Below are 15077 nucleotides of genomic sequence, written 5' to 3'. Positions count from 1 at the left end.
AACAATTGCTTGGCTTGTCATCGAGGTTGTGCATGATGAGAGCATTCTTGTGTGACGAAACTAGAGCATGACTAAACTATATGATTTTGTAGGGATGAACTTTCTTTAGCCATGTTATTTTGAGAGGACATAATTGCTTAGTTAGTATGCTTGAAGTATTATTATTTTTATGTCAATATGAACTTTTATCTTGTATCTTTCATATCTTAATATTCATACCACAATTAAGAATAATTACATTAAAATTATGCCAAGTAGCACTCCGCATCAAAAATTCTGTTTTTATCATTTACCTACTCGAGAACGAGCAGGAATTAAGCTTGGGGATGCTTGATACGTCTCCAACGTATCTATAATTTTTGATTGCTCCATGCTATATTATCTACTGTTTTGGACATTATTGGGCTTTATTATCCACTTTGATATTATTTTTGGGACTAACCTATTAACCGGAGGCCCAGCCCAGAATTGCTGTTTGTTGGCCTATTTTAGAGTTTTGAAGAAAAGGAATATCAAACGGAGTCAAAACGGAATGGAACCTTCGGGAACGCGATTTTCTCGCCGAACATGATCCAGGAGACTTAGACCCTACGTCAAGACACAAAAGAGGAGGTCATGAGGTAGGGGGCGGGCCTCCCCCCCAGGCACGCCATCCACCCTCGTGGGCCCCTGTTGCTCCACCGACGTACTCCTTCCTCCTACATATACCTATGTACCCCCAAACGACCAGATACGGAGCCAAAACCCTAAATCCACCACCGCAACCTTCTGTATCCACGAGATCCCATCTTGGGGCCTGTTCCGGAGCTCCGCCGGAGGGGGCATCGATCATGCAGGGCTTCTACATCATCACCATAGCCCTCCGATGAAGTGTGAGTAGTTCACCTCAGACCTACGGGTCCATAGTTATTAGCTAGTTGGCTTCTTCTCTCTTTTTGGATCTCAATACAATGTTCTCCCCCTCTCTTGTGGAGATCTATTCGATGTAATCTTCTTTTTGCGGTGTGTTTGTTGAGACCGATGAATTGTGGTTTTATGATCAAGTCTATCTATGAACAATATTTGAATCTTCTTAGAATTCTTTTATGTATGATTGGTTATCTTTGCAAGTCTCTTCGAATTATCAGTTTGGTTTGGCCAACTAGATTGATCTTTCTTTCAATGGGAGAAGTGCTTAGCTTTGGGTTCAATCTTGCGGTGTCCTTTCCCAGTGGCAGTAGGGGCAGCAAGGCACGTATTGTATTGTTGCCATTGAGGATAACAAGATGGGGTTTTCATCATATTGCATGAGTTTATTCCTCTACATCATGTCATCTTGCTTAAGGTGTTACTCTGTTTTCATTAACTTAATACTCTAGATGCATGCTGGATAGCGGTCGATGAGTGGAGTAATAGTAGTAGATGCAAGCAGGAGTCGGTCTACTTGTCCCGGATGTGATGCCTATATACATGATCATACCTAGATATTCTCTTAACTATGCTCAATTCTGTCAATTGCTGAATAGTAATTTGTTCACCCACCGTAGAATACTTGTGCTCTCGAGAGAAGCCACTAGTGAAGGTATGCCTAGTCCATACCATTATCTTCTCCTTTCCCCCCCGGCAAACTTGTGGGCGAGGGAACCTTCTTTTCCTTGAGAAAAAAAAAAGAAGAGAAAATAAAGGTATGGAGCCTTACGGCTCGTTATTGCTTACCGGGAAGTAGGCGCTGCACAAAGTGTCAGATAACACATGCAAAAAATAGAAAGCATGAAATTGACAAGATGTGCGGTGCACATGAGCTTTACTTATGCACGGGGTCTGCGCCCGGCTTTGTACAAAGGATTACATGCAACAGCGGCAAGACTTGTACAAAAGTTGGTTGCCGGAACAGGTTCCGGCAACCGCGCCTTATGGGTAAAACTTACGAAGATGCTCAATATTCCAGAAGTTGCTCACCGGAATGGCATCTTCGGTCTCAAGGCGGACAGCGCCAGGCCTAGTGACTCGTTTCACCCGGTAAGGGCCTTCCCACTTCGGCGTCAACTTGTTGGAATTCTTGGCAGACTGAACACGCCGAAGAACAAGGTCGCCTTCCTCGAGACTTCTGGCATTAACTTTGCGGCTATGGTAGCGGCGCAAAGCTTGCTGGTAGCGAGCAGCTCGCACAGCAGCCTGAAGACGGTCTTCCTCAAGGAGTAGCGTGTCATCTTGTCGCAGCTGCTCTTGCTCAAGCTCATCATAAGCGAGCACTCGAGGTGCCCCGTATACGAGTACCGTGGGGAGAACTGCCTCTGCTCCATAGACTAGAGCGAAAGGTGTCTGGCCAGTGGCTCGATTTGGCGTCGTCCTAATCGACCAAAGAACCACCGGCAGCTCCTCGATCCAGTTTCTCCCGCACTTGTGCAGCCTGTCGAAAGTTCTGGTCTTGAGCCCACGCAGCACTTCAGCATTTGCCCTCTCCACTTGATCGTTGCTTCTCGGGTGAGCAACAGAAGCGAAGCAGACCTTGGCGCCAAGATCTTGGACGTACTGCATGAAGGTGCGGCTCGTGAATATTGTACCGTTGTCGGTGATAATCCTGTTAGGGATCCCGAAGCGGCAAACAATCGACCTGAAGAACTTGACTGCTGACTGTGCTGTCACCTTCCTCACTGGTTCCACTTCCGGCCACTTTGCGAACTTGTCGATTGCAACGTACAAGTACTCAAAGCCCCCGACTGCTCGGGGAAAGGGGCCGAGGATGTCGAGCCCCCAGACCGAAAATGGCCAGGATAAAGGGATCATGTGGAGAGCTTGAGCTGGTTGGTGTATCTGCTTGGAATGGAACTGGCACGCTTCACACTTGGTTACTTATGCAGTTGCATCCTGGAGGGCTGTCGGCCAAAAGAAACCTTGCCAGAATGCTTTGCCGACAAGTGCTCTTGCGCCAATGTGGTGTCCACATATGCCTCCATGTATCTCTGCCAACAGCTTTTGTCCGTCTTCCCGGCGAATACACTTCAATTTCACACCGTTGAGTCTTCTTCTGTACAGTGTCTTGTCGACAAACTGGTACATACTTGACTGTCGGGCTACTCTTTCCGCTTCTTCTTGCTCTTCGGGAAGTTCTCCTGTCTGAAGGAAACGAACAATCTGCTGCGCCAATGCTGGAGCTTGTGGCTCGACAACAAGGACTAAAGGCAAATCTGCTGCTGCGGGAACATCCGCTTCTACGGCGAGAACCTGCGGCTCTGCCGGAGCTTGACGTTCCCCGGCAAGCTTGCCGGAGCAAAACTTGTCGGGAGCTTCTGCTTCAACGGAACAAACCCTAGGGCTTGCCGGAGCGGACTGCTCCTCCGCGCCTTTGGCGTTGATCTTGGGGACCTTCTTGGCGGCGGCTTCAGGAAGCTCTGCCGGAAAATAGTCACCAGAAATCAACTTCCTCTTCTTGCTCTGTCCAGCTGATGGCGTTACGGACGGTTGGGTCAGCTTGAGCACAAAGATCCCTGGTTCCACAGGTAACTTAAGTGCGGCGCACTTTGACAGGCCATCGGCAACGGCGTTCTGAGCTCTTGGAACATGCTCCATCTGTAGGCCGTCAAAGTACTCTTCTAGCTTTCTCACTTTGTCGACGTAGGCTTCCATCAACGGACTCTGATAGCTCTTATTCACTTAGCGGACGACAAGCTGCGAGTCACCCCTGACAATGAGCTTCTTGATCCCAAGGTCTGCCGCGATCCTGAGACCGGCAAGCAAGCCTTCATACTCTGCAGTATTGTTTGTTGCTTGCTCCTTGGGAAAGTGCATCTGGACTACGTACTTGAGGTGCTCTCCGGTGGGTGCGACAAGCAGCACGCCAGCGCCGGCGCCTTGCAGCGAAAAGGCACCATCAAAGTACATCAGCCACTCTTTGCTTGCTTCCTTGACGGGGATGCTTGTTTCTGGAATTTCTTCGTCTGTTGTTGGCGTCCATTCTGCTATGAATTCTGCTAATGCTCTGCTTTGGATAGTTGAAGTACTCTCAAACTTGAGGCCAAAGCTTGATAGTTCCAGTGCCCACTCAACAATCCTGGCTGTCGCTTCTAGATTCTGCAGTATCCTTTTCAGTGGAAAGCGAGTGACAACTGTGATCTCATGTGCTTGGAAGTAATGGCGCAGCTTTCTCGAGGCCATGAGAAGGCCGAAAAGCAATTTCTGCACGCCAGAGTACCTTGACCTAGCCCCCTGCAGAAGGGAACTGACAAAGTAAACTGGGCGCTGCACCATTTTCTTCTGTATCTCCTCGCGCGTCTGCGCAGATCCATCCTTGTCGGGACCAGAGCTTGTCGGGGAAGCCCCCTGCTTGTCGCTGGATGTGCTTGCCGTGGTTGCTGGCTCGTCATCTGCCTCCAACTCTGCTACTAACGCAGCACTAACCACTTGATTGGTTGCTGCTATATACAGCAGCAACTTCTCTTATGGTTTAGGTGCGACAAGTATTGGAGGGGAGGGCAGGTATCTCTTCAAGTCTTGCAGCGCAGCCTCCGCTTCCGGAGTCCATTTCACTGGACCTGCCTTTTTCAATAATTTGAAAAATGGCAGGGCGCGCTCAGCAGACCTAGAGATAAACCTGCTGAGAGCAGCCACGCAACCGGCAAGTCTTTGTACATCATTGACGCGATTTGGTGCTTCAATCTGCTCAATGGCCTTGATCTTGTTGGGATTGGCTTCAATTCCCCGCTGAGACACGAAGAACCCGAGAAGCTTGCCGGAGGGGACTCCAAACACACACTTCTCTGGGTTGAGCTTGAGGCTGATCTTACACAGATTTGCAAAGGTCTCGTCTAAATCTTGGATCAGAGTTGCCTTGTCCTTGCTCTTGACCACTATGTCATCCATATAGGCTTCCACATTTCTGTGTATTTGTGGCTCAAGAGCGACATGGACTACTCTTGCAAATGTTGAGCCAGCATTTTTTAATCCGAAAGGCATCCGTATGAAACAGTACGTGCCACATGGAGTAATGAATACGGTCTTCTCCTCATCCTCTTCTGCCATGAAGATCTGATGGTATCCTGAGTATGCGTCAAGAAATGAAAGCAAATCACATCCGGCTGTGGAGTCAACAATCTGGTCAATGCGCGGCAAAGGAAATGGGTCTTTGGGACAAGCTTTGTTAACATCGGTAAAATCGATACAAAGTCTCCATTTCCCGTTCGCCTTGCGCACGACTACAGGATTGGCCAACCACGTAGGATGGAGCACTCCTCTGACAAGGCCTACTGCTTCCATCTTCTTGATCTCTTCTGCGATGAATTCTTGGCGCTCCACTGCTTGCTTCCTGACTTTCTGCTTGACTGGCCGCGCATGAGGACAAATGGCAAGATGGTGCTCAATTACTTTCCTGGGAACACCGGGGATGTCAGACGGTTGCCACGCAAACACGTCGACATTCGCCCGCAGGAAAGCAATGAGCGCGCTTTCCTATTTAGGGTCGAGAGTGGCACTGATGGTGAAGGTACCACCAGTGCCGTCCTCCTTGGCGGACACCTTCTTGGTCTCTGGCGGAGCTGCCATTGTCTTCTTACACTTGCCGGTGGAGCTCGATGGTGCGTCCTCGACGGCGGCGCAGCACTCCGAAGAGGTGCGCTTGCCGGAGTGGGCATCAGAACTCTTGCCGGACTTAGTCTTCTTCTTCTCCTCGGGAGCTTCAACGGCAGGTGACTTGCGGTCTGTTGCGGCTGTGGCTTCCCGGTAGATCTTGTCGGCGCAGATAAGAGCATCCTTCTTGTCGCCAGGGACAGAGATGACGCTTATCGGGCCTGGCATCTTCAGCATGTTGTATGCGTAGTGAGAGGCTGCCATGAACTTGGCGAGTGCTGGACGGCCGAGTATCCCATTGTAAGGCAATGGAAAATCGGCAACGTCAAAAGTGACCCTCTCAGTCCTGAAGTTCAGCTTGCTGCCAAATGTTACTGGCAACGTGACCTTCCCCTTCGGCTTGCTTCTTCCCGGGTTGATTCCTTGGAATGTGCCGGTCTCTTCAAGCTCGCTGTCAGGGATCTGGAGTTTCTGGAGTACAGCGGAGGAGATCAGGTTCAAGCCGGCCCCGCCGTCAACTAGCATCTTAGTGACCTTGAGGTTGCGGATAGTTGGTGAAACCAACATCGGCAAGCACCCGACCGCAGTTGTGCGATCAGGGTGGTCCTCAATATCAAAGATGATAGGCGTGCTGGACCATTTCAGAAGCTTGCGTGACTCGACAGGTGGTTCCGCTGCATTGACTTCCCGCACCCACTGCTTGAGTTGGCGGTCCGAAGTATGCAGAGAAGCACCGCCGTCAACGCAGAAGACCTCCGTGGCTTTCTGGAACTCCTGCTCACTGGTCTCGACATCAGCCATGTCTTCGTCGTCGTCGTCATCTTCATCCTTGTCGCGGCTGTGGGGAGGTCTGTCTCCTTGCCGCTGCTTGGCCTTGCCACGACGTCCTCCCCGGCTGGCGGGCTTCTTGCCAGATTCTCCAGCGTCTCCTTGGGCCCTCTCCTTGTCTCGTCGCTCGTACTCAGCTTTTTGTTGCTGGACAAGCTGCTCGACCTTCTTGCAGCTCTCGAGGTCATGGCCCTTGGTGCGGTGGATCTTGCAGTACTGCTTGTCGGTGCCGTCCTGCTTGTCGGCGACCGCCACAGCCTGGCAGTTGGTGCATGCGGCAATCTCCTTGCCGGAGCTACCAACTTTGGCCTTCTTGGTGCCACCTTCGTTGCCGGACTGCTCAACGACTAGCACATCTTTGCCTTTCTTCTTCCTGTTCCGCCGCCGGTTTTTCTTTGTCGGGGCAGCATCCTGGCTGTCAGATCCTCCTGCTCCTGCATTCTCTCCGGGGAGTTTCCTCCCTTCCTCAGCACGTGCACACTTGTCGGCCAGGGCATGCAGCTCACTGACGTCTCTGATCTTGCACATCGCCATCTCCTCCCGCATCCTGCGGTTACGCACGTTCTGATGGAACGCGCTGATGACCGCGGCAGGGTGGACATCTGGGATGTTGTGCTGTACACGGCTGAATCTCTGAATGTACTTGCGCAGGGGCTCTCCTTCCTTCTGGGCGAGCAGATGAAGGTCACTCTCTTGGCCATGAGGTTTGTGGCCGCCTGTAAAGGCGCCGACAAACTGATGGCATAGGTCTGCCCAGAAGGATATGGAGTTGTCCGGCAAGTGCATGAGCCAGGACCTGACGTTGGGCTTGAGCACCAGCGGGAAGTAGTTGGCAAGGATCTTGTCGTCCCGTCCCCCGGCAGCATGCACCGCGATGGTGTAGATGCTGAGGAACTCCGACGGATGCGACTTGCCGTCATACTTCTCTGGCACGTCTGGCTTGAAATTCTTCATGCTGGGCCACTGGACTTGCCGCAGCTCACGAGTGAACGTAGGGCAACCTACCGCGTACGGCAAGTCGCCTGGTTCCCCTGGCGCATGCATGTCGACAGAGGGCCCAACGCGCTGGTCTGATTGACGTCGCGCTTCTCTTCGGCGCTCGATGCGAGTACGAGCGTCTTCTTGCTGTCGTTCATGAAGAACTTGGCGCTGATCGCGACGAGCTCGTGGATCTGATGACGCGGTGGAGTCGCTGTCGAGGTGGATCCGGTGAGTCGGCGATCTTGGCCTTCGGGGCGGAGAGTGCACAGTGGTTGCACCCCCACCGGTCTTGTCGCCACCGGCTCGTGCCTGGCTGACTTGCCGCGGCTGCGACGTGCTCGGCTGTCGTTGAGTGTCGCCGTTGGCAAAGCCGATGAGACTTTGAATGGTGGCCCTCCAGTCGTCGATCTTGTCTGCTGTTGGAGGGTAGTCTAGGAGCAGTTGAGCTCGCGCCAAAGCTTCTGCTGCAGTGGCGGGTGGTGGTGGCGAACAGTGCGAGGAGCGGGATATGTTCGGACTTCTAACTATGTTAGAAGGAGCAGTATCCCGTCCAGGCGACCGTGCCTCGCTCGTGCCAGCATGTTGGCGTGCACGCTGGTCTTGAGCACTCCGGGATCCACCAGCTCGATCTTGGTCCAGCAAACACATGGTTCCGTGAGTACCATGACGCTGCCGGTCCCGCGCCTCCTGAGATGGGCGCGGTGCATGTATGGACACCGAGGTCTTGGAGTGCGCCCGGTCGTTGTGGGAGCCGGCTACGCCGCCGATGGGCAGCGCAGCCTTGTCCTTGGACCTGGCAGCACCGTGAGCTCCCTCGTCGACGCCCGTTCTTCCGCCGGCGTCCGCCCCATCAGCCGTTTGCTCCGGTGGCAGCGGGGCGGACGGAGCAGCCGCCTCCGAAGCCTTCTTCTTCGGCGGCATGTCGATGAAGATGATGAAGATCTAGCTCGCGTGAACGCCGGATCTGGTTCACACAACCTCGACGCCCCCTATCTGGCGCGCCAAAGATGTCGGGGGACTGATCCACGAACACCTATGGGACCGGCGGGCCGAGTCCCTTTCGGTTCGGCGGGGGCGGAGGTCGCACGAAGAGCAGATCGGGGCAAAACACATGAGCGGTTTACCCAGGTTCGGGACGCACGGATGCATAAAACCCTACTCCTGCTTTGTGGTTTGTATTGAGTTCTTGCTCGGGAGCGCGGAGTGCTACAGTACACACCAGCAGCTAACGAGACCGAGCGTGAGTGTTCTGTTTCCCCGAACCCCTTTCTACGTTGCGCATGGGCCTCCTTTTATATGCTCAAGGGGTTACCGACAGGTGGCAATCGTGGACAAGGGTAAAAATGTAAAAGGAACTGCGGTAGGTACGGCCACCTGCTACAGTGTATCATACCTAACCCTGACGGCAGGGGACAAGGGCATTAAATGCCCATCTGCGTCGCCTAAAAAGTGCAAAAGGGACCGTCAGGGACGCCACCGCTCGCCACGATGGCGATCTTGTCAGCGCCGCTTTCCACCGCGCGCCGCTGGCTGCACAGCCTCCCGCCACATACGCCTGGAAGGGCCCAGAGCGACACGTTGGTGGATGTGCTGGAGCGCGGGCACTGAGTGGTGGCTTGCCACTGTCGTTGTCTTGTAGCGTCCGGGAGCTTGTCGCTCACCGGGCCTTGCCGGGACGCGTGGCTCGTCGCGGCAAGTTCCTTGAAATGCCTTGGTTGGCCTTCCCGGCAAGCTCCTCTTGCCGGGGTCTCGAGGTGCCTTGGTTGGCCTTCCCGGCAAGCTCCTCTTGCCGGGGTCTTGAAATGCCTTGGCTTGGATACTTCGTTCTTGAATGGCTCCAAAGGAACCACAGAGGACCTTGGCGGTCACCCGGCAAGCCTTGCCGCGGGATGCTGCGACTGCCCATGCACAAGTTCGGGATACTAGGGTACCCCTACTCTAGTACACCGACAACTGTGGTGTTCCGGGTGGCGTGAGTTGCGAAACTATTCCACAATTTTTCAAATGTACACCAAACTCGTAACTCAAATATTCTCCTCCACGATCAGATTGTAGAAACTTTATTTTCTTGTTACGATGATTTCCAACTTCACTCTGAAATTCCTTGAACTTTTCAAACGTTTCAGACTTATGTTTCATTAAGTAGATGTACCCATATCTGCTTAAATCATCTGTGAAGGTGAGAAAATAACGATATCCACCACGAGCCTCAATATTCATCGGACCACATACATCTGTATGTATGATTTCCAACAAATCTGTTGCTCTCTCCATAGTACCGGAGAACGGTGTTTTAGTCATCTTGCCCATGAGGCACGGTTCGCAAGTACCAAGTGATTCCTAATCAAGTGGATCCAAAAGTCCATCAGTATGGAGTTTCTTCATGCGCTTTACACCGATATGACCTAAACGGCAGTGCCACAAATAAGTTGCACTATCATTATCAACTCTGCATCTTTTGGCTTCAACATTATGAATATGTGTGTTACTACTATCGAGATTCAACAAGAATAGACCACTCTTCAAGGGTGCATGACCATAAAAGATATTACTCATATAAATAGAACAACCATTATTCTCTGATTTAAATGAATAACCGTCTCGCATCAAACAAGATCCAGAAATAATGTTCATGCTTAACGCTGGCACCAAATAACAATTATTTAGGTCTAATATTAATCCCGAAGGTAGATGTAGAGGTAGCGTGCCGACTGCGATCACATCGACTTTGGAACCGTTTCCCACGCGCATCGTCACCTCGCCCTTAGCCAATCTTCGCTTAATCCGTAGTCCCTGTTTCGAGTTGCAAATATTAGCAACAGAACCAGTATCAAATACCCAGGTGCTACTGCGAGCATTAGTAAGGTACACATCAATAACATGTATATCACATATACCTTTGTTCACCTTGCCATCCTTCTTATCCGCCAAATACTTGGGGCAGTTCCGCTTCCAGTGACCAGTCTGCTTGCAATAGAAGCACTCAGTTTCAGGCTTAGGTCCAGGTTTGGGTTTCTTCTCTTGAGTAGAAACTTGCTTGCCGTTCTTTTTGAAGTTCCCCTTCTTCTTTCCTTTGCCCTTTTTCTTGAAACTAGTGGTCTTGTTGACCATCAACACTTGATGCTCCTTCTTGATTTCTACCTCCGCAGGTTTCAGCATCGCGAAGAGCTCGGGAATAGTCTTATTCATCCCTTGCATATTATAGTTCATCACAAAGCTCTTGTAGCTTGGTGGCAGTGATTGGAGAATTCTGTCAATGACGCAATCATCTGGAAGATTAACTCCCAATTGAATCAAGTGATTATTATACCCAGACATTTTGAGTATATGCTCACTAACAGAACTGTTCTCCTCCATCTTGCAGCTATAGAACTTATTGGAGACTTCATATCTCTCAATCCGGGCATTTGCTTGAAATATTAACTTCAACTCCTGGAACATCTCATATGCTCCATGACGTTCAAAACGTCGTTGAAGTCCCGATTCTAAGCCGTAAAGCATGGCACACTGAACTATCGAGTAGTCATCAGCTTTGCTTTACCAGACGTTCATAACATCCGGCGTTGCTCCTGCAGCAGGCCTGGCACCCAGCGGTGCTTCCAGGACATAATTCTTCTGTGCAGCAATGAGGATAATCCTCAAGTTACGGACCCAGTCCGTGTAATTTCTACCATCATCTTTCAACTTTGCTTTCTCAAGGAACGCATTAAAATTCAACGGAACAACAGCACGAGCCATCTATCTACAAACAAGCATAAACGCGCAAGATACTTATCAGGTACTAAGTTTCATGATAAATTTAAGTTCAGTTAATTTACTTAAAGAACTCCCACTTAGATAGACATCCCTCTAATCCTCTAAGTGATTACGTGATCCAAATCAACTAAACCATGTTCGATCATCACGTGAGATGGAGTAGTTTCATTGGTGAACATCATTATGTTGATCATATCTACTATATGATTCACGCTCGACCTTTCGGTCTCTGTGTTCCGAGGCCATATCTGTATATGCTTGGCTCGTCAAGTATAACCTGAGTATTCCGCGTGTGCAACAGTTTTGCACCCATTGTATTTGAACGTAGAACCTATCACACCCGATCATCACGTGGTGTCTCAACACGAAGAACTTTCGCAACGGTGCATACTCAGGGAGAACACTTCTTGATAATTAGTGAGAGATCATCTTATAATGCTACCGTCAATCAAAGCAAGATAAGATGCATAAAAGATAAACATCACATGCAATCAATATAAGTGATATGATATGGCCATCATCATCTTGTGCTTGTGATCTCCATCTCCAAAGCATCGTCGTGATGACCATCGTCACCGGCGTGACACCTTGATCTCCATCGTAGCGTCGTTGTCGTCTCGCCAAGCTTGTGCTTCCACGAATATCGCTACCGTTTAGTGATAAAGTAAAGCATTACATCGCGATTGCATTGCATGCAATAAAGCGACAACCATATGGCTCCTGCCAGTTGCCGATAACTCGGTTACAAAACATGATCATCTCATACAATAAAATTCAGCATCATGTCTTGACCATATCACATCACAACATGCCCTGCAAAAACAAGTTAGACGTCCTCTACTTTGTTGTTGCAAGTTTTACGTGGCTGCTACGGGCTTAAGCAAGAACCAATCTTACCTACGCATAAAAACCACAACGATAGTTTGTCAAGTTGGTGCTGTTTTAACCTTCACAAGGACCGGGCGTAGCCACACTCAGTTCAACTAAAGTTGGAGAAACTGTCACCCACAAGCCACCTCTGTGCAAAGCACGTCGGGAGAACCGGTCTCGCGTAAGCGTACGCGTAATGTCAGTCTGGGCCGCTTCATCCAACAATACCGCCAAACCAAAGTAAGACATGCTGGTAAGTAGTATGACTTATATCGCCCACAACTCACTTGTGTTCTACTCGTGCATATAACATCAACATATAAAACCTAGGCTCGGATGCCACTGATGGGGAACGTAGTAAATTCAAAAAAATTCCTACGCACACACAAGATCATGTGATGCATAGCAACGAGAGGGGGGAGTGTGATCTAGATACCTAGTAGATCGACAACGGAAGCGTTTGGTTGATGTAGTCGTACGTCTTCATGGCCCGACCGATCAAGCACCGAAACTACGGCACCTCCGAGTTTTAGCACACGTTCAGCTCGATGACGATCCTCGGACTCCGATCCAGCAAAGTGTCGGGGAAGAGTTCCGTCAGCACGACGGCGTGGTGACGATCTTGATGTACTACTACAGCAGGGCTTCGCCTAAACTCCGCTACAATATTATCGAGGACTATGGTGGCTGGGGCGCCGCACACGGCTAAGGAAAAGATCACGTGGATCAACTTCTGTGTGTCTGGGGTGCCCCTGCCTCCGTATATAAAGGACTAAAGGCGGGAGGCTGGCCGGCCAAGGAGTGTTGGGGAACGTAGCATAAATTCAAAATTTTCCTACGTGTCACCAAGATCTATCTATGGAGTCATCTAGCAACGAGGGAGGAGTGGATCTACATACCCTTGTAGATCGCGCGCGGAAGCGTTCAAGAGAACGGGGTTGATGGAGTCGTACTCGTCGTGATTCAAATCACCGATGATCCTAGCGCCGAACGGATGGCACCTCCGCGTTCAACACACGTACGGAACGGAGACGTCTCCCATGCCTTGTTCCAGCAAGGAGGAGGGAGAGGTTGATGGAGATCCAGCAGCACGACGGCGTGGTGGAAGTAGCGGGATTCCAACAGGGCTTCGCTAAGCGCTGCGGGAGGAGGGAGATGTGTCACGGGAGGGAGAGGGAGGCGCCAGGCCTTAGATTGGTTTGCTCCTCCTTTTCCCCACTATATATAGGGCCAAGGGAGAGGGGGAGGCGCAGCCCTTGCCCCTTCCTCCAAGGAAGGGTGCGGCCAAGGGTGGGGAGGAGTCCATCCTCCCCAAGGCACCTTGGAGGTGCCTTCCCCTTTTAGGACTCTCCCCTTTTTCCCATCTCTTGGCGCATGGGCCTCTTGGGGCTGGTGCCCTTGGCCCATATTGGCCAAGGCACAACCCCTACAGCCCATGTGGCCCCCGGGGCAGGTGGCCCCACCCGGTGGACCACCGGGACCCTTCCGGTGGTCCCGGTATAATACCGATGACCCCGAAACTTGTCCCGATGGCCGAAACAGCACTTCCTATATATAATTCTTTACCTCCGGACCATTCTGGAAGTCCTCGTGACGTCCGGGATCTCATCCGGGACTCCGAACAACATTCGGGTTACCGCATACTAATATCTCCATAACCCTAGCGTCACCGAACCTTAAGTGTGTAGACCCTACGGGTTCGGGAGACATGCAGACATGACCGAGACGTTCTCCAGTCAATAACCAACAGTGGGATCTGGATACCCATGATGGCTCCCACATGTTCCACGATGATCTCATCGGATGAACCACGATGTCAAGGACTTAATCAATCCCGTATACAATTCCCTTTGTCTATCGGTATGTTACTTGCCCGAGATTCGATCGTCGGTATCCATATACCTTGTTCAATCTCGTTACCGGCAAGTCTCTTTACTCGTTCCGTAACACATCATCCCGTGATCAACTCTTTGGTCACATTGCGCATATGATGATGTCCTACCGAGTGGGCCCAGAGATACCTCTCCGTTTACACGGAGTGACAAATCCCAGTCTCGATTCGTGCCAACCCAACAGACACTTTCGGAGATACCTGTAATGTACCTTTATAGCCACCCAGTTACGTTGTGACGTTTGGCACACCCAAAGCACTCCTACGGTATCCGGGAGTTGCACAATCTCATGGTCTAAGGAAATGATACTTGACATTAGAAAAGCTTTAGCATACGAACTACACGATCTAGTGCTATGCTTAGGATTGGGTCTTGTCCATCACATCATTCTCCTAATGATGTGATCCCGTTATCAACGACATCCAATGTCCATGGTTAGGAAACCGTAACCATCTATTGATCAACGAGCTAGTCAACTAGAGGCTTACTAGGGACATGGTGTTGTCTATGTATCCACACATGTATCTGAGTTTCCTATCAATACAATTATAGCATGGATAATAAACGATTATCATGAACAAGGAAATATAATAATAACCAATTTATTATTGCCTCTAGGGCATATTTCCAACAGTCTCCCACTTGCACTAGAGTCAATAATCTAGTTCACATCGCCATGTGATTAACACTCACAGGTCACATCGCCATGTGACTAACACCCAAGAGTTTACTAGAGTCAGTAGTCTAGTTCACATCACTATGTGATTAACACTCAATGAGTTTTAGGTTTGATCATGTTGCTTGTGAGAGAGGTTTTAGTCAACGGGTCCGAACCTTTCAGATTCGTGTGTGCTTTACAAATCTCTATGTCATCTCCTAGATGTAGCTACCACGTTCCATTTGGAGCTAATCCAAATAACTGTTCTGCTTGGAGCTATTCTAAATTGTTGCTCCATTATATGCATCCGGTATCTCTACTCAGAGCTATCCGGATAGGTGTTAAGCTTGCATCGACGTAACCCTTTACGACGAACTCTTTTACCACCTCCATAACCGAGAAACTTCCTTAGTCCGCTAGTTACTAAGGATAACTTTGACCGCTGTCCTGTGATCCATTCATGGATCACTCTTGTACCCCTTGACTGACTCATGGCAAGGCACATTTCAGGTGCGGTACACAGCATAGCATACTGTAGAGCCTACGTCTTA

This window comes from Triticum urartu, chromosome 3A (genome assembly GCF_056163025.1).
Source record: "Triticum urartu cultivar PI428250 chromosome 3A, HENAU_Tu73, whole genome shotgun sequence".
In the NCBI taxonomy this organism is placed as follows: Eukaryota; Viridiplantae; Streptophyta; class Magnoliopsida; order Poales; family Poaceae; genus Triticum; species Triticum urartu.
This window is presented reverse-complemented; position numbering follows the sequence as displayed.